The sequence below is a fragment of the Emydura macquarii genome, unplaced genomic scaffold (assembly GCF_026122565.2).
Source record: "Emydura macquarii macquarii isolate MOO-44397 ecotype Brisbane River unplaced genomic scaffold, CSIRO-AGI_Emac_v2 contig_2432, whole genome shotgun sequence".
Lineage (NCBI taxonomy): Eukaryota > Metazoa > Chordata > Testudines > Chelidae > Emydura > Emydura macquarii.
Genome location: NW_027132569.1, coordinates 1,864,910 through 1,892,515, shown reverse-complemented (window position 1 = coordinate 1,892,515; position 27,606 = coordinate 1,864,910). Strand labels below are relative to the sequence as shown.

General features: G+C 39.0%; 1 protein-coding gene across 1 annotated transcript in view; it reads right to left on the bottom strand.

Moving 5' to 3' along the window:
* BMPER (BMP binding endothelial regulator) overlaps positions 1-27,606 on the bottom strand; it is a 175,951-nt gene that overhangs the window by 107,320 nt on the left and 41,025 nt on the right. The window lies entirely within an intron of this gene.

Here is a 27,606-nt window from a genome sequence, read left to right as displayed (position 1 = left end):
TGAGGATTTGACAAGCCTATCAGATACTAAGCTAATGCTATCGTCAGCCGTGTCACGTTCACATCTGTGTCGCCCAATGGATCACGCATTAGGAAATGCTACCACTGCTAAATGACATTTGTTAAGAGCAGAGATGGAACCAAACCAATACATCATCTCCAAATACCCTATTGAGGTCTTGAGGGAAGTTTTGAATTCTAACCCAGATCTTGATCTGAGCTGAGAAGCTCAGGCCAACCTCTACCTAAGAGTTCTAATTACATTATAACAATTGCACAGTAGGCCCAGCTGGCAAACACTACATGAGAATACTTATTATCCAACGCTTATCTAAACCTCTTCAAGTCTGGAAGCCTGATCTCATGCTCTCTAAGTTTACCCTGAAAGTATTGCTTACTTCAGCTGAGAGGAAAGCACTGAAAGAGCACCCTCTCTCTCTCTCTCATTATTTTATTCCCTCTCCAGTTGTAACGAGGAAGTGCAGAAGCAAGTGAAGATTTAAAAATAAATTCAACCCTGTTTTCTGAAGTTTAAATAAAAGGCTCTGCTGAAGTTCTGAACCATGGTACAGATTAGTTCTTATTTTAATCTGAACTAACATTTTTATTGTGGGTTCCATGTTTGGCATCTTTGCTCAAACCACTTGGTCAAGTTACGCATTTAGCAGACAATGAGACCGCAGAAAGATGAGTGATGATTTTAACTATCACCTGTACAAGAACTGAGACTCCCATTCAGTTCCTTGTCAACTAAGCCAAAACAGAAATAATTTCCACTGATCAGACAGTCCCACAGACCTGCTTCCTAGGTCAACTGAGAAATGCCAGGCAGGTCAGCCCAGCCATGCAGATGGTACTAGTTTTAAGAGCTCCTTATGCAAGATCCTGGAAGAAACAGGCCATATTTTCAGTACTAGTGGTTTTTTATACAGAGCAGTGATATTCGTATCCTAGTTGCATGTTTAAAGCAATGTTAAATTGAGTGTTTTGTTCAAAGAGAAAGTTAAAATGGGCCCTATGTCTCCAAGCTTGATCACTGTGGGAAACTTCCTTGTGGCTCCTGTATGGCAGAACAACAGAGCCATTCTGGGAAGTATGAGCGTGTGTGAAGAGCAAAAAAACTGACCCAGGAAGAAAAAAGAGGGAATCAGAAGTAGAGATTAGTGAAGTTGTGGGGAGATGACTAGGCATTTCCACATGACTGGGGTCTATTTCCCTTTTGCTGGAAAAATCCAATCTACAGGTAGTTCAGGGCAAGCCAGGGTTTTGAAGTGCGCTGTACAGAAAGGTGAACTCTGCCCAGGAAAACTAAGGAACGACAAGAAGCATTTCTCTAAGTGACTGTTTCAGTCTTACTGCAATAACATTCAATTCTGTTTCCTAAACAAGTGTTTCTCTGCCTGTATGTTCCTCCCAATCCTCCCTCCCTTCAGAGTCATACTCCACTATATGCCATAGGACCATGCAGATGAGGCAACACTAAGTTCACCTTCTTGTGTTGAAATTATGTGCCTTCCACGACCAGAAGATAGATGTGTTTCTTCCCTGCTCTCCCCATGCTTGGTTAAGTATGTCTGCTTCATTTGCTACTGATAGAAAGATCTGTGTACTGTACTATGAACAGCGGAGAAAGATCATTCTATGCTTAAATGCCTTGATACAAATGGTTGTTTCTGTAACATGTCCTATGTTTTGGAGGTTTTCTGTTTTATAAGGTAAATAGTGCTATAATTACTACAACAGTCTCATTTTGGACATTTCAAGGATATTAAATTAATTGATGCTGTTAAGTACCAAAAAAATAAAGCAAGCACACTAAAAGGGAAATTGTGGGAAAATGTAAAGCGATTAAGCATTCCAGAATGAAATGTACTTTTCTGTTCTCCTGCTGGCTCTTTGCCTGACTTCACAAGATCTTCATGTGGGGAGAAAGATAAGGTGTGAAGCAAGGGTCAGGTCTCTTCTGATGTCTCAAACAGGACAAGCCACAACTAAGAAAAGTACAGCAAATAGACCATGCATGCAGATGCCTTTCAAGAAGCCAGGAAGGGGCAATCCCAATGGAAGGTGAGCTCATATTAGAACTCAGTTGGCTTAGTGCCTATTTTCTTCAGAGAAGGTGTTTCCAGTCCAGGGATATAACTAGGATTTAAGTCACATGGACCCTTCCCTACTCCCTCAAATTCTTCTTCATTAGGCCTATAATTTAATGTAACATGAAACGTTTGTGTTTCCAAATAACAAACACTTCATTCTGAGTTCCCTATTTCTCTTGTAAGTGGAATACTTTAAAAGCTTCTTTCAACACTAGGCTGCTATTGTGATAGAGCCTGTCACAGACATGTCACACTTGTCCAGATTTAATTCTCAGATATTAAATGGTCCCTGATACGTTTATAACTCATTATGTTGGTCTGTTGGCCTGCCAAGACTTGTTCTGAGAACGTGTTGAGATATTACTCAAAGATGTTGTTGTGGAATTGTTAGTGCAACAAAAAGGTGGACGATTGATATGTGCAACACTTGAATGGTTAGAGCAGCAACTTGTATTGTATTTGCAGCAGTCCTTATTTGAAGAGACCCAATAGAAATGGGCTTTAAAGAATATTGCCTAATGATAATGTGTGTTTGGGATAGGAAGAAACTTGTTAGTAAGCACAAAATAAATATGATTTGTCATATTATTAACCAGCAGACATTACTCCAATGAAACAATCATCTGGTGTAACGGCAGGACACCTCCATATGAAAGGAGTTGAATGGTCTGTCTTACGACTGACAGCGAGGGCTCATCCATGGATCCACAGATAGGAGTTTCTTTGCTGGCAGGGACCAGTCTAGTGGTGCTTCCTGCAAACTTCCACATGAACATCTCTGTGTATAGCTAACTTTTATTTTATGATGCTCTCTGTTTCTGTAAGAGTGCCAATAAAAATGCATTTTGATTATGACCAACAAATTGGGGCTGGTCAACTTTACAAGGACAGGTGCACTCCAAGAAAGCAAAAGTTCTTTTGCTTTTCAAAGGACATAGAACAAAGGCAAAGGAAGCTGCCTGGATATAAGTATGTGGGCATGGAGAAAGCTAAAGCATCTCTTCCCAAATAATGCCACAGCTGGCAAGGGTCTTCCTGAGCACAGACAGCACAGGGCTAAGGACCTGAACCAACCCTTATTGAATTCAATGAGGTCTTTCCAGGCCCCATATCCTGAGAAATGAGCAAATCCTGGGTAAAGGGGCTTTGGACCAAGGAAAGTTCTCAAGTCTAACAGAGAGGGGAGAAAAATCCTCTTTCCTGAAAAGGACTTCACGACATTCAGATGCACATAGTCAGCTGCAGTTGGGTGTTGCAGTTTATGAGGAGAAATAATACAAGTGTCCTTTTGTGTGTCCTTCTGAACAGTTTGGCTCTGGTGGATTCCTAGAGTAAATTAATCACTTGGTCATTTGTCCTTTTCCCAACAAGACAATGCAGTAAGCTACTATGATAGTTCTACTTCACAACTGCAGGAGAGTCATAGTTCTCTGGAAACTTTCCATTACTTGATCACCCTCTCCTTCCCACTCTGTTGACTTTGAATGGAAAGTAAGATGCCTAAGTCACTCCGGGTATGTCTATGCTACAATAAAAGCTGCAGGAGCATCGCATCATAAAGTCCAGGTCAGTTGATTCAGGCTTGGGGCTATAAATTGCAGTTGCCGTTCAGGTTTGGGCTGGAGCCCAAGCTCTAAGACCCATCCCCCCTAGCAGTGCCTGAAAGGCCAAGCTCCAGCCTGAGCCTGAACATCTAGACAGTAATTTTATAGTCCCGCAGCCCAAGCCCTGCAAGCACAAGTCAGCTGACCCTGGCCAGCCATGGCTGCATTGTGGGTCTTTTACTGCAGTGTAAACATACCCTCCAGTTCATATGAAAATCTTACCCATTGTTTCTATTTTAAACGGCCCTTGTGCCGGCATTTAGGGTTCTTCATGGCTTGGCCTTAGCTGGGGTCCAGGTATGCAGTCTTCATAAAAACACAGCATCTGTAAAATTTGGACCTTCGAATGCAATATCACTTTATTTTGTAAGGTATCCTTTATACAAACTGTATCCCAAAACATTGCACAACTCAGTTTTCCCAACAGGGCTGCCTTAACAGGGCATCCAAAATCCATATTCAGACTTGATAGTTATGTAAGTGCCAGTTACATGGCACATGTATTCCATTTGATCATGCAGGATGTGGATGTCCTAGTAGGCCCCCCAAGTTAAAAAACAAGAGGTAGAGAACCAAATAACACACTCTCTGAGTCACACTACAAAAATTAAAGCGGAAGGAAAAAGAAGTGAAGAGGTATGTGTAAGGGAGAAAATATACATTACCAGATGAAAATTGAAAATATATGAGGAACCAGTGAGGCAGAGATATACAGGAAATCTCTGACTGGACAGGAGTTGCGGTAGAGAAGGAGGGTCTTACAGAAACTTGTGTGAAAGGATCACAGAGTGACTGCTGATTAACATGTTTGTCTGCTTTTCAACACAAGTTACAAACCACAGCTATGGTAATTATACATCCAATATGTTCCAGTGTTACAAAACAATCACATACACCCACCACAGTCATAAAGGATAATGAAACAGATGACCTTCAGCACAAAAATCACAGGCTTTTACCCTCCAAAGGATCATTCCTCTAGCTGTGAAACAATAGGCTTGTGTAGTTTGCAACTAGCCATTAAAGGGAGACATGGCCTCACGCATGAGGCCAGTTCAATGCCTTCCACTGCTGTATTTCCCGACTCTGTTAATGTGTCAGTTATGTCCCTGTATTGACTAGCATCTTTCCTGGTAATTATGAAACTGCTTAAACTATTTCCCACTTGGCTAGACTTTAGAACTCTCAATCCACTGTTTCAGGAACGTATTTGAGGTCCTAGTATCACCTGGACTGCTGAGTCATCTGCCATACAATTCTATGCTCAACTCTGCATGACAAGAGTCACACTACAGAAAGTGAAAAATATTTCACTCAGTTTAGTCTGACTATATGTCTGAAACTGTCTATCAGTAGCTCACTGATTCATTATCTCCTAGGCTGGAATCTCCAGCCAGAATATTTAATATCAGAATATCAGTCCTGCTTAAAGCTTGTCCTCACTGCAGAATTAATTTGATTTAAAACTCTGGTGTTATAAATTGATAACTCTGTTATAACTTGAGTCCCATCCAAACACAAAAACCCTTATCATGTGTGCCATGGTGCTTTTAACTTGAGCTGGCTGACCTGTGAGGAAGCTACAGCTTGAGTTAGCACAGGTGAGAGAGCTGCTAATGCCACCACTCTACTTACGGTGTGGCTGCATTCACTCAAGATAGGCTAACGAGAGGAACTCTTCAGTGAAAACAGATCTTTAGTTATCTTCCTACAATTATGTCTAAAGAAGCCGTGGTTTGAGTCCAATTACGTATACTGAAGGACCTGTTTGGGGGGGGGTTGTTGTTATGCTATGCAAGGAAATTTCAATCCCCACCAACCATTTTATGCTAATAACTTACTGATTTAATTTAGCTTTATTTATATAATAAACACAGTTTGCACTTTTAACTCAATACTTGTAATTAACTAGAATTCAAGCTGATATTGACTTTATAATTTCCTAATTGAGCACCACTGCTTATATCTTCTTCCTACTTCTCATCTTTTAATTTTAATGTAGCTGAAACTGGAAGCCCATGTATTGATTCCCCTCACTCCAATCTGCAAATGTCTCTCAACCTACATAATAAAAATTACTCATTTCAAAAACCATAGTGTCAAATTCAACAACTTTGTCATGCTGACCTTTGAGTTTCCTTACTAGAGAAAAGAAGAAGGGAATGAAAGGACTATTAAAAGGCATCACCCAGATAGCAAGGTGCAAATATGTATAAGATAACATTTTAAAACAAGAGAGTTAGTGTAAACACATCAGAAAAATGTCAGATGTTAGTACAGTGCCTTTCAGCTCTGCAGATCTGGATTTAAATTGGTTTTAGAATACAAGTGAAAATTAATATGGTGGGTCTCCAAACTCACACTAGAAAGCAATTTTTAAATGTATTTTTAAAAATCTCATGATTTCAAAGACAATCTCTATAATTTTGGTCCCCGACTCATGATTTTGAATGCTTGCAGTTGGCAGTACTGCTTATTATGCTCATACTTAACTTGAGCACGTTCTTAAGTCCCATGGGAGACAATGGGACTAAAGCATGTGCCTAAACTGCTTCGCAGGATGGAAGCCTAAGTGAAGGTGATACTAGACAATTACCTTCCCTTTCTTTCCAGCCTTTGAATACTGCTAAGTGATACAATAAGATTTATTTGTTCCAAGTTTTTTAAAACATTTTTTGAATGTAGTAATTAAAAATATATGGTGATCTGGGAAAATGGTTCAGTAACATTCATACAGTGCTTAAACTCCTTTTGGATTTTTTGGGGGGGTTTTGTTTCTTTTATAAGGCACCAGCAGAAATAAGGACAAACCCAATAAACTCCTCTGGACATAATCTTTTTCATTAAATGAATAATAGAACCATTAGGTATGTGCAACAAACACTGAATCACTCCTTATTTTGGATTTTATAAAATGATTACAAAACAATAATGAAATAGCAGTACGTGTCTGGTTATTTAATAGAGCTGCACAGGGATCCTTTAAAACATATATATAAAAAGACTGACAGTATTAAAAAAAACACACAAAGCTCTATCCTCCTCTCTACTTTCTTTAAAATTAACAGAAAAATGGTGCACTGCAACCCATACAAAAAGGCTACTGTCTGCTTTTTGGATTCATTTTAATTTTGTTTTAAGAGCAGCAATAAACAAGCCAAATGACAAAACCACTTAATTTTTTAAGTGTTTAAAATCTTTTTTAAATTTTCCTTTCTGGACTTCGCCGCAGAGCGCCTACATATCCCAGAATGGGGTCTCCATTGCCTACAAACCTAATATATTCCAGGAGAAAGGAACAGAGGCATTTTTTACTACATTCAGTGAGATTAAGCTATTCCATTATGAGACACTGGGGGATTTCACCTTGTTCTTTTAATCTGGTCTGGCCTGCATTTTAATTTCTTTATAATTCTTAGCCCCATACCCAGCAGTAATTTTCATTCTGGCAGGGCAAGATAATCAGCTTTCCCTGAAGAGCAAGATAGTTTCATTAGAAGGCCACTAGGTAGTGCTGGAAAACAAGATGGTTATACACAGCTCTCTACAGAGAAAGTCTCTAGGTCCTCATCTTGTAGATGTCATGTATGCATGAATATATGTATTTAGTACTATACTAGTAATATTATAGTCAAGAAAGATTATCTCTATAAAAAAGTGTATTTTCAACCAGTCAAAAACTCTGGCAAAATAATCCTTTCAGACCAAAATTTTCCATGCTTGGTCTCAGTCAGTGATTTTTTTTTAAAAAGATTTTATATAATGTTTGACATCTGCTTTGCCCATTTTTGTGTTACCAAATAGTAAAACAATACATTAAAATTCTAAAACCAGTTCATCCTTAGATTAATTTTACTGAAATTAATTTAATTAAACTAGGGATTAATCCGTCTCAATGATTTACACATACTTTTTGTGCTCAAATAACCCAAAATGGCCCTATTTTTAAAACCTAGGCACAACCTAGACAAGCCTTGAGCGAATACCAATCTATTTCCCTAGTTAGGCTGTCAGAAATATGTCACAAAAATTATATATTACTGAGCTTACTTAGTTGGTCAATTTCATAACGTCCATAGTGACAATGAAGTCTAATGCTGATGAAAAAAATTAATCTCAAAATGGCTAAATATTCCACCAGATCAGCCATTTTTATTTTAATGCTCTAATCTATTTGTTGCAGTTTTGTTTCACTCAGGTAAGAGATAAGCACAATTCAAACTCCAAGACAAAAAGGATAGAAGGGAATTGCATTAATGTACAGTTTAGAATGACATCCTGACCAGTAAAGTGAATGGGAGTTTTGCCATTGACACCAAAGGGGTCAAGATTTCATTCCTGATCTTGCTGCTGCAGCTGCAGAACTCTCATCAACTCTAAAGAGAGCTGCAGGTGCTCTCTTTTCTTTTGAAAATCATGCCATTTATATTTTAGTGTCTAAATATGGACTTAAGAACATAACTTTAAGCAACCACATTTTAAAATGTTGGCTTTAGTATTTTTTTTTTTTTTTTTTTTTAAGTTTTTCATCTCAGCTGAAATTTGGGAACCTTGCACAGTTCTCCAAATAATTCCACCTCTTAACAAGCTAAAAGAAAACCTCAGAATTTTTGGTAGTACTATGGAAAGTTGATGTTCTTATTCTAATTTCCAGCCACTAAAAGAGAAACTGCCATTCCTCAAATGTGTGCCTCTACAATTTTTTTGATTTTGGTATTTTTCCTATTAATTTTACAAGTTTGTAAATAGAATCCACATATGAAAACTAATTGTTTTACCCAAACACTTTTGAACTGTCCCCAGCTGTCCCCCCCTCCCACTTCACTGCTGAAATCTTTCCCTACAGGAGGAGAAGGTCTCCTGCAGCAGGACACTCTGTTACTAAAAATTGCAGTGCAGATGGGAGGCAGGTCTTGGGCCAGCAGAGAAAGCACAGAGTATGTACTCCAGGTTACACACCCGCACCCTTCAGCCGTGCTTTTACTCTTCTGGTTTAATCCATGCCTCAGCCTCCACTGCTGTTTACACCTGTGCCAGGTGGGCTATCCATGTACCTACACTACATGCCGTCAAAAGAATCCTGCTGTGTAAACGTACCCTTAGAGGACTTCCCAGAGACTGACTTCTGTGGGCAGCAGTTTGATAAGATATTTAGAAATATGTACATAACCATACATTATGCAAACAGAATATGCCTTCCTAGTCAATATACATATCATAAATATCCTAATTTGCCTCAAAGTCAGTGGAAAATGCTGCTGAAACAAGAGTCATCTCATTGAAATATGAAACATTTGATACCAAATTTGGCTTATTGCTCTCCTACAGCTTCCCCCAAACAAGTTTTATCCTTTGACTTCACTATTATTATGAAGACTCAGAAGTATTAGATAGCTTTTCAATACTTTAATCTTTGCTATTCTCACATCCTCGGTATTCAATACCACTGCCTACACGCTGTCAAAGGAGTCAACCGCTGGAACTTCAAGCAATGCCCATCTGAACACTATGTAAAACCAGTGGGACAATTCCTCGCCCTGCATGTCAGAAGGTAGTAATCCTATACCTGACCACAAGGAATATAATACTAAAGGGAAAGAAAATGTCTTACTGGCTTGGTTTCTTCCAGGTGCCAAAATTTATGGTTCCTGTTCCTATTTAGCTACTTCCCAAAGTATTTGATGTGTTAGAAACAGATTCACGGTCAAAACAGACACTATAAGAGAGGCTGATCAAGCTTCTACAACAGTGTATTGTACTTATAGGTTATCACTACTGAAGTTTGCTGTACAGAAGGAGAATTCAGGTTCTCCCTCTCTCTCACACACACACACTTGCCTTAATATAAACCTAAGGAAGCCTGTGGGCACAGAAATGTGGAGGGAAAAAAAAGTCCAAGGGGGTTAAGAGCTTCCTTCAGGAGGGACCATCAGTTAGTTGTTAAGAGAAGTAGTGGATCAGCAATTGCTACATTAAGATTGGTAGGATTAATTGCTATTCAGATTGATTCAGGAAAAGGAGAATTATACTGTGCAGTCTGAGGACATAGTGCTGATGGACACTAATTCCTCGTATTATTTGGATTTAGTTATTTTGAATATAGATTACTTTGTTTGTAAATTGCAGTACAGCACTCTAAATGCTCAGGTGGGGAAGGGAGACTGGTAAAAAGAATTATGTCATCAGAATTATTAGATTTTAAGATTTTAGCCTAGCCCCATTTTTCAGTGGAAAAAAAAAGTTATTGATATAAACATTTCAAACGCTATCCTGCTCCCAGCAAATTTCCAGGTGCTAGACTCTCAAGGAAGAAAAAAGCCCAAGCCCTGTCTATTCTGGGTGAATATGGGCACAAACTGAAACATGAGATCTGAAACTGCTTGAAATTAGAGCTCAGCCTTTTTTCTAGTTCTGGGACATTAACTTTGACACTTAACTAGGGCTGGTTGAAAGTGTCTTTGAAACTATTTTATCAAGAAAAATTGGGTTTGTAACAATGTTTTTGTGAAAAATGTGGAAAATTTCAACATTGCATAAAATAGTTGCCAGCAGACAACCAAAACCTTTTTGTTTTTTCAATGATAAGTCAAAATTTTTCATTGAAAACTTCTATGAAAGTGATTTTGTATGTTTTTTTGTTCCCCAGAAAAAACAAACATTTTTCAACTAGCTTGAAACCAAATGCTGGATAAAAATCAGAAAAGATAATATAATGAATGTAGAAGAATCAAATCAAGGACCATTTAAAAAAACTGAACTTTTTGACACTGACATTTCATTGGATGAGAATTCTGACAAAATCCCAGTATTTTATACTTTAAATTAATAACCATGGGCAGTATACCGAATTATGAGCTTGCAAAAGCAATAACTAAAACAGCAATGTGGCCATGGAGGTCAGAGTGGGAAAGACAGAACAAAGAAAAGTAGGATGAACAAATAAAGGAGATAAGATGATGGAAGACATGCCCAGAGTAACTAACAGGAGCTCCTGAATCTTGCCTTCAGACACATACACCTACAGTGACTGCAAGAATAGTTCAGTGCCAAATGTGTTGTGCTAAATTGGCTAGTAGTCAAGATTTATTCAAGACAGGTGCAAGGTGGAAAGAAAAGATCAAATTATTGTCAAGTACTGAAGCCATTTTTTTCTTCTCTGTCTTCTGTATGTATTTCAGCAGTTATTGAATAATTCTGCCTGCTTCTCTCTCAGCCAGACTGGTAGGATCAGTTACATGTCAAAGTTATAGCATGTTGCAAACAGTCTTTAACTACCTCACACATGAATTTTACACTATTTTCCTCCACTGAGCTACCAAATACTTATTGACTCCCATCATTAAAGGAGAAATTGAAAATTAGTAACGTGTCTTAGCATAAAAAAAAAATCCATGGATCTCAAAGTGCTTTATTAGCACAGATTAGTCTTAAAATGTATATTAATCACTGTACCCATTGGTGACATACAGCCACATCAAGGTTGGAACACAGCAGTAGTTTGACAGCACCTCGCTTCTAGGACTGAAAATTAAAGACTAAATTAGTATCCGATTTAAACTACAATGTTAATTTAAGTAGATAGAATGTAAGAACAAGATGGAATTTGGCCCTGGCACTAGAGCATAACATGAGTTTGTATATATGAGAACTTTAATGACCACAAGTGGACAGGTTGCATTCTATGGCTCATACAAAAGATGAAATTTGAACACTCTCAATGCCTACATTTACTCAAATATGCTCTAAAAATAAATGTAAAGCTATTCAAAGATCAGCCTTAGTGAAAACAAAAAGAAAACATCCCAAAAAACATCTGACGAAGTGGGTTACAGCCCACGAAAGCTTATGCCTGCAGAAAATAAATTTGTTAGTCTTTAAAGTGCTACAGAACTCTTGTTGTTTTTGCCAAATAACAATGTACTTCCTCTAATCTTTGATCTACACAGACTAGAAAAATTTAATCAAAAGAAATCAAGTATGAATTACTTAGTTAATTTAGTTCACATAGGAAAGTTCATTTAGTAGCAATATGTGCTTCCAAAATGTCTGGGTGCAATTCAGAAGTGATGTGTACCATTTTCAAATTGTTAACTACACCCATCCATTTAAAAACACAGAACTCAAGAAATATAAGTTCGTTTCAACCACAATGGCGACAAACAATGAAACAAGCACTCTTACCCTTCAGGGTCTCTCCCTCTCTTATGCTTTTCATGAAGGGAAGGAGTGTGTCTAGCACAATGTATAGTGGCTCACACAATGCTTTTGCTATTAAAAACAAACAAACAAACTAGACGTGAATCTTAAAATGTATCCAAACTGTAGGCTCTTGGACTTTTTATAACATGTTTTGCAAACAAATGCTTTGATAATTGACAAGCTGTTGCTTTTATGACTTCCTACTACAACTTATGGGAATCGTTCAGACCTAAATCAATTTTACAAACAGGTCGTCTCCTGGGATGTCACACATATTCAATTGAAAGCAATTTATAAAAAGTGCTTCCTCAGCCAAATACAAATCCATTTTTTGACACATCCAACGCAAAGTACAGCCTTTCCATCCCTTGCTGGCTACAGGGTTTTACTTTTGTTTGTCTGTTAACAAGGTCCCTTGGTTTTGTCACTCCTATGACTCCCTTTCTGATTTGTTTTCTCTGGAAGACAGCTTTTTGCATAAGGAAGTTACAGCAGATGTGTTTGCAGTCTCCAGTGAAGCCAAGAACCAAAAGAAGCAGTCTCTTCATCTGAGGCAGCCTGTTAACAACCCCCTTTTATGGTCAATACTCTGTGTACTTAATTCTTTTTCAATCAGAGCAATCAATCCCGGCTTGTTAATTAGGAGGATTTTACAAACTAGTGGGCAGGTGCTCAGATGGCCGTAAATTGTTGGCTCCGTTGAAATTGAGGGAGCTCTGACAACTTACACTGCTGAGGACCTGCCTATAGGACTTGCTGTCCTTTAACATCAACATATAAGGCCTGATCTATACAGAACGTTAGGTCAAATTTAACTGTGTTGGTCGGGGGTGTGAAAAATCCACACCCTGGAGTGCCGTTGTTAAGCCGACCTAACTCCCTGCATAGACAGATGAATTTTTTCATTGACCTAGCTACCACCTCCCAGGGAAGCAGATAACCTATGCCAACAGGAGAAGCTCTCACATCGGAGTAGGTAGAGTCTACGCTAAAGTGCTGCAGCTGCGCTGCTGAAGCGTTTTAAGCGTAGACATACACTAAGTTTTCAAGCTGCATTCAGTTTATACGCTTTAAGAACTCAAAAGTATCTTGCCCTGGGTACTCATTTTGTCTGTAGCATTTGTCAAATGGTTAAATGAAATGAAGAAGCAAAGGTTACTTTTATCTCAGTTTTTCTATCCCATAAAACTGCATTCTTTATAGCGTCTCTCATACAAGCCATAGCCCACAATGCTGCAGCACATTAACGCAGTTGCTGAGGTCCTGTCTACATCAAGGAAATTTACAGTCGTGTAGCAATATCAATGTTGTTACATCTGATTCAAATCTCTAAATTAGGTGTGCTACCACAAAGCAAGGCTGACAGCAAGGCTGATTTATCTGGTAACATGCTGAAGAAGAAAACAGCTGTGGAGTCAGCCCCACTTTCCGTCAGTGCAGTGTATCTACATTAGACACATTACCGACATAGTTACAGCAGCATGAATTTTTGCAGTGTGGACAGGGCCAAAGCTAAAATCAAGATAAGTGCAGAAGGAGACAGAAATTATAAGGTATAGGCAAGGGAGAAATGGTGTTTTCAGATGAGATTTATAATAGCTTTGAGGCGTAAGAATACAATAAAGCAAGGCAAGAACTGCTGGACACTACCTTATGCTACTTCAAATTCCTCCTTGAGACTCACATCTCTTTGGGACAGGAACTGTCTGTTTTTACTGTATTTCTTTACAGCACCTAGCAGAATGGGGTCCTGATCCTTCCTTGGTCTTCCCAGATGTTAACATAATAATAAAATAATGAATAAACAGTGGTACATATCTAGAGGGAGTGAGAAGGAGGAGGAGAAAGACAATGTCCTCTCAGGTAGACTGGAGCAACTTCATAGAGGGTTTTAACAATAAGAAAGGCAAATTTGAACTGAATACTGAAATACATGTGGAGCCACTGAAAGACTGAGGACAGGAGTGCTTTGACAAAGGGGCTCAGTGATCAGGGCCCAGGATGCTTAAAAGATCACCTAACTCTTTGGGATGAGGACTACTGTTGACAGCTCAGGCACAATGGAGTTGTCCACTGAAAGGCAGAAGCCCTTCTGTATCTGAGATAGATCTTTTTGCGGGGCTGATCCAAGACTGCAGAATAAATTCTCCCAGAATCTGAGAACCACCTCAAACCTTGCTGCCTTCAGCTCCAAGTGCAAGGCATCTTTCTTTGACCATGGTGCCCTTCTTCGATCTTGCCTTTAGTACACAGGCATGTACCAGGGTTTCAACAGGTGAAGACACTGAGGTAGCAGCATGCATGGGCAATTGTTGTAAAGGTGGACTAAGAAGATTTGCAGACATGGGAGATGTGGGAGAAAAATCTGACTCTCCATAAAGGAGGAATCTTGATATCAAGGAAGGGTCAATTCCAAATTTAAGGCCTGATTCCAATGCCAAAGAGACCATTGTGATCATCTAGTCTGACTGCCTGTACGACACTGAAGTTCCCCAAAATAATTCCTAAAGCACATCTTTTAGAAAAACATTCAATCTTGATTTAAAACTTATCAGTGACAGAGAATCCACCACAATCCCTGGCAAACTGTTCCAATGGTTAATTACTCTCACTGTTAAAACCTTACACCTGATTTCCAGTCTGAATTTGTCTAGCTTCTACTTCCAGCCATTGGATCATGTTATATCTTTCTCTACTAGATTAAAGAGCCCATTGTTAAATGTTTGTTCCTCCTGTAGATACTTACAGACTAGCTTAACAAAGAGAAGGCTAAGGGATGACTTGATTAAATAGACTGAGCTATTTGAAACTATCACCATAAGGCATTTTTCCCTTTAATCATTCTCCTGGCTGTTCGCTGAACCCTCTCTAATTTATCACATCCTTCTTGAATTGTGGGTACCATAACTGAACACAGTATTCCACCAGGGGTTTCACCTGTCCTAAATACAGAGGTAAATAACCTCTCTACTCCTACTTGAGTTTCCTGTTTAGGCATCACAGATCACATTAGCTCTTTTAGCCATAGCACCACACTGTGCTGCTTGTGGTCATCTGATTATCCACCATGACCCCAAAATCTTTTTCAGAGTCACTGCTTCCCAGGATAGAGTCCCCAGCCTGTAAGTATGGGCCAACATTCTTTGTTATTAGATGTATACATTTACATTTAGTCGTATTAAACCATATTGTTTGCTTGGGCCTAGTTTACCAAGCAATCTGGACCACTTTGAATCAGTGACCTGTCTGCTTCATTATTTACCACTAACTCAATTTTTGTGTAATCTGCAAACTTTATATCAGTGATGATTTTATGGTTTCTTTCAAGTCATTGATAAAAAGATTAACTAGCATAGGGCCAAGAATGAGTCCCTGCGGGACCCCAGCAGAAATATACCCACTTGATGAAAATTACACTGCTGAAGCAATGTAAAGGGGCCTTAGTACAAATGAGAATAAGGTCCATAGAGCCAAAAGATTTGTTTGGATAGGAGCTGAACCAAATATGCCTATATGTGGTCCAGGAAAATGGAGTGGCCACTGTCAATGGCCACCTCATGGTGAATGTAAACAAGAGTGGAGAACAAGCCTTCATCAAAACCAAGCAGGCCAAAGACAGCCAGAGTGTAATCCAGTTTATAAATGGCCATGGATAAAGTTGTGAGGGAGGCACTATGAGATTATAGGAGTAAAACTACTTTCTTAAACACACCTTCCTGAGCAAACAAACATGGTACATGAATCAGATGTAGTGACACACAGAGCTGAGAAAATAATTGATTTTCTGATTCGGTGGCCAAACCGAAATATCAGGAAAAATTTTGGTTAGTTTCAACTTGTAACTGAATTTTTTCCTTTTTTTTTTTGCCAAAACAAAACAAAAAATTTGTTTGGGTTGAATAAACATTTCAAATGTAGTTTCAAAACAACTTTTTCTTAACAAAATGTCAATTTGAAATGACATTTTCAAAATGAAAATGTCAGAACAGTTCATTTTGAAAATGCCAAAATGCAATGTTTCAACATTTCCAAAAGATCTATTTATTTATTTGCCAAAAGTATTTACCAGTTTTGATCCAAATAAGTGAATAGCTTTGGTATCCTGAAAAACGCATTTTTCCCTCTGCTCTAGTGACAGACGAGATTATGAAATTCTTAAAGGAAGAGATGTGGGCAAAGACAGTTCAGTGCCAAGCAAAAGGGAACTGCTGAACATCTTTTAATTAATCACACCCTTGGGTAATAGCAATTCATCACTTGTTTCTCATATCTAACCCTTTACCTGTAGTCACATATTCCCATTCAGTATCTATCTATTTTTTGTTTTGAATGCTAGCACTTTATATCTAGGAACAGACTAATGATGCTGCCAGGTATGACCCTGAGCAGATCAAGCATCTATAGGGATCTGGGAGTGAGGGTGAAGCAGTCAGGAGTGCAGATTGTGTTCTCGTCCAATCTCCAGGTAGAGAGTAAAGTTCCAGGCAGACACACACAACCTGGAAATGAACGCATAGCTGTGCAGGTGGTGTTGATAGAAGGGATTTGGCTTCCTTGACCATGAGATACTGCTTGGGGAAAGAGGACTGTTGGGGGGGGAGGGATCTACCCATCCAAGAAGTGAAAGAGCACTTACATTCACCAACTTACCAAGCTTGTGAGAAGGACTTTAAACTAGCTTCAAAGGGGGCAGGGGACAAAAGCCTACAGGTAAGCATAAAAACAAGGTGACCTTAAACAAAGAGCTGTATGGTGGAGAAGAAATGGAAAATTATAATTGGCTCACAGGAGCAACAAGAATGCAATCAGTGGGGGAAATCTACTCCACATCTTAGCTTTCAATATACAAATGCAAGGAGTATGGGGAATAAATAGGAGAACAGGAAGTGTTAGTACTTAACCTAAATTATGATTTAATTGGCATCAGCAAGACTTGTTGGGATAACTCTCATGACCGGAATATTGGAATAGAGGGGTATGGCTTGTTCAGGAAGGGTAGGCAAAGAAAAAAGGGGAGGAGAGTTTGTATTACACATCAAGACAATACACACTTGAAGGAGATAAGAGGCAGACCAGCAGAAAACCCCTGGATAAAGATAAAAGAGGGAAAATAGGGGTGACATAATGGTAGGGGGTCTACTATTGACCACCAAATCAGGAAGAGGTGGTGGATGAGGCATTTCTAGAACAAGCAACGGAAATATCCAAAACACAAGACCTGATAGTAAGTGGGGGGCGCTTTAACTACCCAATGTATCTGTAAAAAAAGTAATACAGCAAAACTCAAAATTTCCAATAAGTCCTTGGAATGCATTGGGACAACTTTTTGTTTCAGAATGTGGAGGAAATAACAAGAGGGACACCATTTTAGACTTGATTTTGACCAATGGACAGGAATTGCTTGTGTTGTGGATCTGAAAGTGAAATCTGGGTGAAAGTGAACATAAAATAGTGGATTTCATTATTCTAAGCAAAGAAAGGAGTGAACTGCAGAATAAGGACAATGGACTTCAACAAAGCAGACTTTAAAAAATACTCAGAGAACTGGTAGATAGTGGCCCATGGGAAGAAAATCTAAAGGATAAAGGAGTTCAGGAGAGTGGGTAGTTTTTCAAGGGGATAATATTAAAGGCACAACTGCAAACTACCCAATGCAAAGAGAAGATAGAAAGAATAGTAAGAGGCCAATATGGCTCCATCAGGCAGGCGCTCTTTAATGACCTACAAAAATGGAAACATAGATGAATTGTTAAGGAGGAGTACAAAAGACTAGTACAAGCATGTAAGGACAAAAATCAGAAAGGCTAAGGTTACAGCTAGCAAGAGACATAAAAGGCAATAAGAAGACACCTTTTCTTGACATACATTAGGAAGAAGGGAAAGACAAGAAACTCTAAGTCCTTTACTTAGCCAGAAAGGAGAGTTAGTAACTGAGAAAATAAAGACGGGCTGAGGTGTTTAATGCCTATTTTGCATCATTCTTCACTCAAAAAAATTAATGGGGCCCAGATATTCAACGTAATATTAACAAGAGGGAAGGAATACTAGCCAAAGAACGGCTTAAAGAATATTTAGGTTAGTTAGATGCATTCAAATGAGCAGGGCCTGATGAAAGTCATCCTAGGGTATTTAAGGAACTAGCTGAAGCAATCTCAGAATGTTTAGCAATTATCTTTGGAGGATGGGTGAGGTCCCATAGGACTGGAGACAGGTAAAGTATAGTACCTATCTTTTAAAAAGGAATAAAGAGGACCCAGGGAATTACAGACCAGTCAGCCTAACTTCAATACCTGAGAATATACTGAAACAAATTATTAAACAATCAATTTGTAAGCACTTAGAGAATAATAGGGTTATAAGGAATAGCCAGCAGGTATGTGTCAAGATCATATCATACCAAACCAACCTAATTTCCTTCTTTGATAGACTTACTGGCCTAGTGGATAGGAGGGAAACAGTAGATGTAATGTATCAATTTTAGTAAGGCTTTTGACAGTCTCGCATGACATTCTCATATGCAAACTAGGGAAATGCAGTCTAGATTAAATGAGTATAAGGTGGGTGCACAACTGGTTGAAAAGATGCTTTCAAACAGTAATTATCAGTGGTTCACTGTCAAGCTGGGAGGGCATATCTAGTGGAGTCTCACAGGAGTTAGTTCTGGGTCCAGTACTATTCAATATTTTCATTCATGATTCGGATAATGGAGAGGAGAGTATACTTATAAAGTTTGCACATGATACCAAGCTGGGAGGGATGCAAACACTCTGGAGGACAGGATTAGAATTCAAAATGAACTTGACAAATTGGAGAATTGGTCTGGATTCAACAAGAAGTCAATAAAGCAAGTGAAAAGTACTTCACATAGAAAAGACAAATCAAATGCACAACTACAACATGGGGAATATTTGGCTAGGGGGTAGTACTGCTGAAAAGAATTTGGGGATCATAGAGGATCACAAACTGAATATGAATCAACAAAGTGATGCAGCTGCAAAAATGTCTAATGTTCTGGGGTATATTAACAGGAGTGTTGCATGTAAGACATGGGACGTGGTTGGTCCCCCTCTGCTCAACACTGGTAAGGCCTCAGCTGGAGTACTATATCAATTCAGGGTTCCATGATTTAGGAAAGAGATGGACAAACTGGAGAGCAGTCCAGAGGACACCTACCAAAATGACAGAAAAAACATGACCTATGAAGAAAGGTTAAAAAGCATATTTAGTTTTGAGAAAAGAAGCCTAAAAGGGGATCTGATAACAGTATTCAAATACATTAAGGACTGTTATAAAGAGGATGATGATCAATTGTCTGCCATATACACTGGAGATAGAACAAGTAATGGGCTTAATCTGCAGCAAGGGAGATTTAGGTTAGATATTAGCAAAAACTACCTAACTATAAAGGTAGTTAATTTCTGGAATAGGCTTCCAAGGAAGGTTGTGGAATCCCCATCACTGGAGCTTTCTAATAAGAGGTTGGCTAAACACCTGTTAGGAATGGTCTAGGTTTATCTGGTCCTGCCTCAGCCCAGGGGGCTGGACTTAGTGACCTCTTGAGGTCTCTTCCAGCTCTACCTTTCTATAATTCTGTGCATTACCATTAAAGTGTTTAGTTGTATTTCAGATACACTGTGGCTCATTTTGCTTATAATTTTAATCTATGGCCTTTTTTTGGTGGGTTTTTAACTTTTTCCCAAAGATACCTTTTGGACTAAAGTGCTCAGACTTGTTCTCAGACCTGCATTGAATTTTTGAGGGCAGTTTGAAGAAAGGCTCAAAAATGGCTAAACAATAAGAAAGCATAAAAATTTTTGTTTTTTGTTTTTAAAGAAAATATCGTTCAAACACTTTTTTGTACTTGGATATATCCAAAATTAAGTGGATTTAAAATTTCAGGCTTGGCACATAGAGTATGCAGTCCTCAGGGAGGAATGCATATTTTTCTAAGTTTGAAAAAAATCTATTGAATAAACAAATCATGTATAAACAAGGAGAAATGGTCTCCAATCAATTGTTGGGGGGAGGCAGTATCTTTTGTTTTGCTGATTTCAGTGCACACTGATCCTGCAACTTTTTCTGCATTCAGACCCTTCCACCCACCGGAGGCAGCTCTTAAGATTGAGTTCCTAATAAGGCTATCTTGAAAAAACTAGCAAGCATGTATCCAGATAGCTATATAAGGTTCCAAACAGGCCTGGAGTGCTTCATGTTATCCCTATACCCTAGTAAGGCCTCCTTCCCTTACAAATCCCTTTCAATCTCAGGTATCAGTGCTAATTGTTCTCCATTTTCATTCTTCTATACAAATCTTCATACTTACATTTCTAATGTATGGGAAGTGAACACTCTCCTCTGACCAAAAGCCCAACTGGTTACTTTCCCATTTCTGCACTAAGTTCTCTGTCTCCATCCACTACCCCTGATCAAAAGACCCATGCAATTTGGAGCTTCAGCAGAGCTCATCCAAATGAATGGAACTGTCAACATTGGATTTAGGCCCAACAATAATAGAGCGGATGTAGCAATAGTGCTGCCACCAAGTGGAGGTTAATTGAAAGGTGAAGTTATGTACAGTTTGTGCCCTCTTCAGTTGCCAGTTTAAGGGATTTTTTTTTTTTTTAATTGCCTGCAAACTCTTGGAATACTCTGCCTTCCAAGTTCAATTCTTGTGGGAAAAGAATCACTTTTCAGTAGCTCTCAATATTTGTAAAATCAAAACTATTTAATAGAACCACAGCGCTTTATAAATCAGTTATTAAATGACCATAGGTGTCTTAAGTGTTAACATATGTGGTCTACTCATTGGTTTAGAACCAAATTTTCTCAATGCAACTTCCATTTCTTTGTATACAACTTTCTTCACAACAGTTTTTGCACGCTAACTTTCCATGAGCATAAATGGCACACATTTCCTGCACAAATTCACATTTACATATGCAAATCAGGAGCAAATTAGTTTTGTACATATTAATTCTATAACTGGTATGCTCAATAGCATGAAAAATTTACACATGCACAATTGAGGATAGGTTCCAGGCCACGTCTAAATTCTGTTCCTCATAGACTCCAATTTCCTGGTCCCAGTTTAAACAATTTAACATATTCAAACTTCATTTGTTTCTAATCATTCCAGAAGACTGACTTAGGAGGTTGGTATTGCTTGTGTGAAACTTAGCTGCTTGGAAACAAATGACACGTGACTGTTTTTCAGATGTCCAACATCAGTAACTGCTTCCCTGTGAATACCATAGAAGATAACTATTCTCCATTCCTCCCAGTTCAGATATAGTACAACAATGCAGTAATCCAGCCTCCAGTTATTTTCCTTATGGGGTAACCTATTACCGAGTTACCGCCTCTCCCCCAGCTGGACATTTCAAGTAAAACTGGTCCTCCTCTGAAGCTACTCAATAGCCCTGCCCTCTCTCAGCATGATGGTACCTCATAGCTCCACATACCTCACATGCCAGAGCTCACAAAGCCTAGAGTCTGGGTAACATTGGTATATGAGTGATTCTGCAATCAAAAGTGCCTAGTTATATGTTTGAAATACTGCCATTTAAAGATCATGGTAACCCTGGAGAAGTTTCTCACGCCAAGTCACTTTCTTGCCAAGCCTTCCCCTGGCCCCTGCTTTTAAAAAAAAAAGTGCTACTTCAAAAGAAAAGACATTTAAGATCATTAGAGTCTGACTATTTTAATTTAGGCTGTAAGAAAGAAAACATGCAAGCCAACATTTTTCACTGTGTGAGCAGGCACTCATTCTCTCAGTCTCAATCTTGTAGAAGTAGTACCTGAGAAATAACATATTAAAGTCATCAGTCCTTCATTTAAATAGGTGCTTATTGAGGGGGAAAACAGCCAGGGCTTCTCCAAAACAGTCTGCTGGCCTAAATCAAGAAATGTAGGATAATGCTAGACAGATGAATTACAGGACAACAGCTGGGTTTCAGTCTAAGTGAGAGGAGATCCACATTATTCTGGCCAATTTTCACGCACAATACATTTCCCAAGAGAAACTGAGTCATTTCAAGCCAGCTCGCTCCTGACAGGCAATATGCAGAGAGTGGTGATACATTTTCATTTTCAGCAAGAAACCTTAGTCACCCTAAGGACTAGATTGCTCAGTGAAGTGGTAACGGAATACGGAGTCTTTCATCTCCATATCACCACTATGAATACAGCCTAGCTCAACAGTGACCCAAAAGTTATTAGCTAGTAGTTTAGTGACCTATGTGAAATGAATACGATGGTGGTTGTTGTTTTCTTGTCCTGTGATAATCATATCAGATCATAAAGTTCAAGAATGAATTTGGTAACTCATACAAGGTCCTTTGTCAGGGCTTGATCCAAGGTGTCCAATCTGAAAAGCTTCATTCTCCTTACAATATTACATTAAAAACCATGGACAGATGTTAAAGCCTGGTCCTGGCACATTTTGCAGTGTGAATATATCTTGGTCCCATCTTTACTGATAGTCATTCCTGCAGTGTGCCCCATCCACAATCTCATGATAGTGGATGTTATTTTCCAAGACACTTTGATATCAGAGGATCTTTTGACCATTTATTTCAGCTATTATTTCCATGATAGGGTGTCAATATCCTCAACTGTTTTCATTCCAACCTCAGTTTCTGATCTTCCAGTTTTGGCCAGGTCATCAGCTACCTCACTTCCATATACACCACCACGTGATGGAATCTGTCTGGAGGTTTTGGTACAGTTGTAAGTAGCGAATAGCTAGCAACACAAATGGTGCTAAGTGGGAAACCTTATTAGTGAGCTCAGCAGAGAAGATAAGGATTGAATATCCTTGGAGACAACTACCTATACACAGTTCAGAATTAAGGAACATGGGCATAGCAGTGTAAGGGAGACTGCTCAGCCACTGCCTACTCTGTACATGGTCTGCAGAAAAAAAAGGATACTTCAATCTCCAGTGCACTCAATCTGGCATTATTCTCAGGCACTAAATTCACAAAAATAAATAAATCATAATTACCCTTTCTTAGGCAGACTTATGTTGTAAACAATACAGGATTGCACCATTCCATAGGGTGGAGATGACATTTCCTAACTTCGGAGTGCTTGAATTTGCAGCCTTAACATTTTTTATGTAGATTTTTTTGAAGTAATATCAGTATAGCTTCTTTTGATAAATTTACTGAGTGCAGACTGAGTGCACACCTAAGTATCTCAGAGAAGATAACAGTCATTCTTGTTCTCCCAACTTTAATAGCTGACTTTAATCCCTGGGCGATTTATCCTAGCAGCTATGATGACTTCTATTCTGGACTCTCCACAATAAGTCATTAGAAAGGTAAGTTCTTAGTTTTGCCTAACACAGAAATGTGACTGTCATAAGGAGTTTATATCCACAAGTCCTTTGTCAACAATATGAAAAATATCCTTGCAGAAATTGTTTTCACTTCATCTCCTCTCCTCTTCCCCACTTCCCCAAAAGCCATGTGGAATAGTTCCAATCTCACTTCACAGTAGAAATCTAATTAGGGGTGAGGAAATACCTTTCATCTAATAAAGTCCTCACATGTTACAGCACATCACTCACGATCGCATGACTAGATAGGTATCTTAAATAAGACATCCGCTGACCACTCAGATAAGAGATTCACTACAAACCCCCTCTTTAAAGAAAAAGGACACACAACTGGCAGTAAACTGCTGCTATCAGAGTTCTTAAGATGGTCCATTGTTTGCCTCCAATTTAAATTACATAGGAGGTACTATGGCTCCAAATTCTGAAGAAAACAAAATAGGCAAGAAGCAGTAAAAGGGGTGGGGGGAGCAAGAGAGATAACGATAGCATAAGTTACAAAAAGAACACTCCCTTGTTACCTTGTTGAAGATTCAAAAAGGGACTGGATCACAAATATCCACAGCTGGCATAATGAAATACAACCACCCTTTTTTAAATGGTTTTTAAAAAACTCATGCTTCAGGGTTTAAGTCAACCTCTAATTATTAGAGACTAGAAGGAGACCTATATGCGGGCAGATTATCCTACATGTGCCTGCTGCGGAGTTCTTATACCTTTCTCTGAAGTATCTGGTGCTGGCCACTGTCAGAGACAGGACAGTGGACAAGATGGACCTGGGATCTGACCCAGTAGGTTCCTTCCCCTTTCCTCCCCACGACAAACACTCCATCTTACCTTATTCATTAGGCTTTGTTCATTTTGGTTTTTTGGAATGGAGGAGGGTTGATAAAGGACAACTCATTTATACAGAACAATATGTGACTCCTGTTTGAAGAAGTCAGGGTGGTTGGTATCCACTAAAGGCCAAATACATTTCTGGCAGCAGTAAGCATGACTCCATTGATTTCTGTGGGGCTGCTCCTACTCATATCAATGATGAATTTTGCCCATTATGGATCAGATCTTGTAAGACAAAGAACACTTCCTGCCAGGCACTGAGCAGCCTCAACCACCATTAAACCTAATTCCCCCTTCCCTTGGGCTGATGGAAATCAGGAGCAATCCCACTGAAGTCAATGAAGTTGCACCAATGTAAAGCTGGCATAAAACTGTCCATTGACTCCACTGGGAGTTGAGGGTACTCAGCACATCACAGGAGACACTTAGCATCTCACAGGCCCTATGTGGGCTATCTCCAGTGCATTTTAAGGCTAAATACATGAAACAAAAACTATGACCATCTCTATTGAAACTTAAAGCACCTGCCACATAATTATTTCTGGATTTTGTCCATCCATTGTGAGGTTAGCAAAGAATTGAGACGTGCACTTTACTGGGCTCAGAGATCAACTTAATGAAGTAGGTCCTCTCCCCCAAGTTGTATTAAGATCTGATCTCTATGTAAGAGCATAAGAGCATATGAATCGCCATACTGGATCAGACCAATGTCCATTTAGCCCAGTATCCTGTCTTCCAACAGTGGCTGGGGCCAGATGCTTCAGAGGGAATGAACAAAACAGGGTAATTTATTGAGTCATCCATCCCTGGTCATCCAGTCCAAAGGTTTAGGGCCCCCCTCCAGAGCATAAGTTTGCATCCCTGACCATCTTGGCTAATAGTCATTGATGGACCTATTCTCCCTGAACTTACCTAATTCATTTTTGAACAAGTATACATACGGCCTTCACAACATCACATGGCAATAAGTTCACACAATGCACAGTCAACCTGTGGAAGAAGTACCTCCTTATGTTTGTTTTAAACCTGCTACCTATTAATTTAATTGGGTGACCCTTGGTTCTTGTGTTATGTGAAAGGATAAATAACACTTCCTTATTCACTTTCTCCACACTATTCATGATTTTATAGACCTCTGTCATATCCCTACTTGGTAGTCTCTTTTCTAAATTGAAGAGTCTCAGCCTTTTTAATCTCTTCTCATAGAGAAGCTGTGGCATATGCCTAATCATTTTTGTTGCTCTTTGTACTTTTTCCAGTTCTGATATATCTTTTTTGAGATACTGCAACTGGAACTGCTTACAGTATTGCAGGTGTGGGTGTATCATGGATTTATGTAATGGCATTACGATATTTACTGTTTCTATGATATCTGTCACTTCCAAATGGTTCCTAACATTCTATTAGTTTTTTTGACTGCCACTGCACATTGAGCAGATGTTTTCAGAGAACTATCCATGAGGACTCCAGGGTCTCTTTCTTGAGTGGTAACAGCTAAGTGAGACTCCATCATTTTGTATGTATAGTTGGGATTATGTTTTCCAATGTGCACTACTTTGCATTTATCAACATTGACAGTCATCTGCCATTTTGTTACCCAGTCTCCTAGTTTTGTGAGAGCCCTTTGTAACTCTTCACAGTCTGCTTCTGACTTAACTTTCTTGAGTAATTTTGTATCACTTGCAAACTTTGCCACCTCACTCTTTACCCTTTTTTCCAGATCATTTATGAATACTTTGAACAGCACTGGTCCCAGTACTGATCCTTGGGGAACCATGCTATTTACTCTCTCTGGTATGAAAACTAACTATTTATTCTTCTTCTTTGTTTCCTGTTTTTAACCAGTTACTGATCCATGAGAAGACATTCCCTCTTATCCAATGACTGCTTACTTTGCTTAAGGGCCTTTGGTGAGGGACCTTGTCAAAGGCTTTCTGAAAGTCCAAGTACACGATATCCCCTTGATCGCCCTTGGCTACATGCTTGTTGACACCCTCAAAGAATTCTAATAGATTTGTGAGGCGTGATTTCCTTTCCAAAAGCTGTGTTTACTCTTCCCCCAACATATTATGTTCATCTATGTGCCTAATAATGCTGTTCTTCACTACAGTTTCAACCAATTTGCCTGGTACTGACATTAAGCTTATTGGACTGTAATTACCTTTTTTAAAAATTGGAAGCCTCTAATTTAAGTAATAGGTTACATACCACACTTAGTAGTTCTGCAATTTCATACTGGAGTTCTTTCATAGCTTTTCGGTGAATACCATCTGATCCTGGTGACTTATTACTGTTTAATTTATTAATTTGTTCCAAAACATCCTTAAGAGGTGTATAATCTCATGATAAGGATGCAATTGCTAATCTCCATATAAACAATTACAAGAAAAGGACGAGATCCAGAGTATGAGCCTTCATAAGTGTCAAGCTTAAACTCCTCTGGGGTTGCCCCAAGAAGGGACCTTGGATATAGGACCAGAAGCCATAAAATCCTTGCTCTGACACGGACTTGCTGTGCAATCCAGGGCAAGCCACTTAAATTCTACATCTCGGTTCCCATGCTAGATGGGATAATGATACTTACCCATCTTTGTAAACCAATTTGAGACCCACAAATAAAAAGCATGATATAAAAGCTAAAGGTTTATAAGATGTCAGTCAACACAGGAGCATTATCATCCACATAAACACTAAGGACAATAAGGATGATGGCTCAACATTGAGCTAGAGAAAATAGTTTAGTCATTTCAGGCAAGGATCCAATGGGATAGTAGGGCAGTCTTTACACCTTCAGACTTTCCATGTTAACTCTATTCTGCAACTTCACACTACTATAGATGGACACACTCAAATGACTCTCTCTGTAATGGGACAATTCCTAGGATGCTAAAAGCACAACCATGCCTCATTCCTAGACCTCAGAAGGTTTATACTGAACCACGTAGTTCACTGGCAAGAGCTGTACCAACACAAAGCCAACTGAATCATCCAGTCAGGTCTACAAAAGGCAAGCAAAGACGGCGCCTTGCCCACATTTTAATCATGGATGGTGAGGACTTTATTAGCCATCAACCTTACATTAAGCAACATAACCCATAGGATAAGTTTATGCCCCTTGCCATATGCTTCTGATATGAAACCCCATGCAAGATCAGTAGGACACGCACAACATATGTTGCCCAATAGATGTCATGTGAAAATCCTGTCTCCTGCTGTTTTATCTCCCTGTAACCCAATCTCAACGAGAAACAAAATGCCCTCACTCAGAGCCAGCCCACTACTTGGACCATCAACACCCCACTTTCCAAATACATTGCTCTACATTCTCAACTATATGTAGTCATGAAAAGTATGCTGACTTGTAAATGGAATTAGTGCTATAGAAAGTGATTGTGTAGTGAAATCTTCAAATAAAGCTTGAACTCCAAGAATCAGAGGAGAGAGGAGCATATATTAGTGTCATGTCCCCTATATATTTTGTAAATTATGACAATAATAATGCACCTTTTGAAGATTGTACTGGTAGTTAC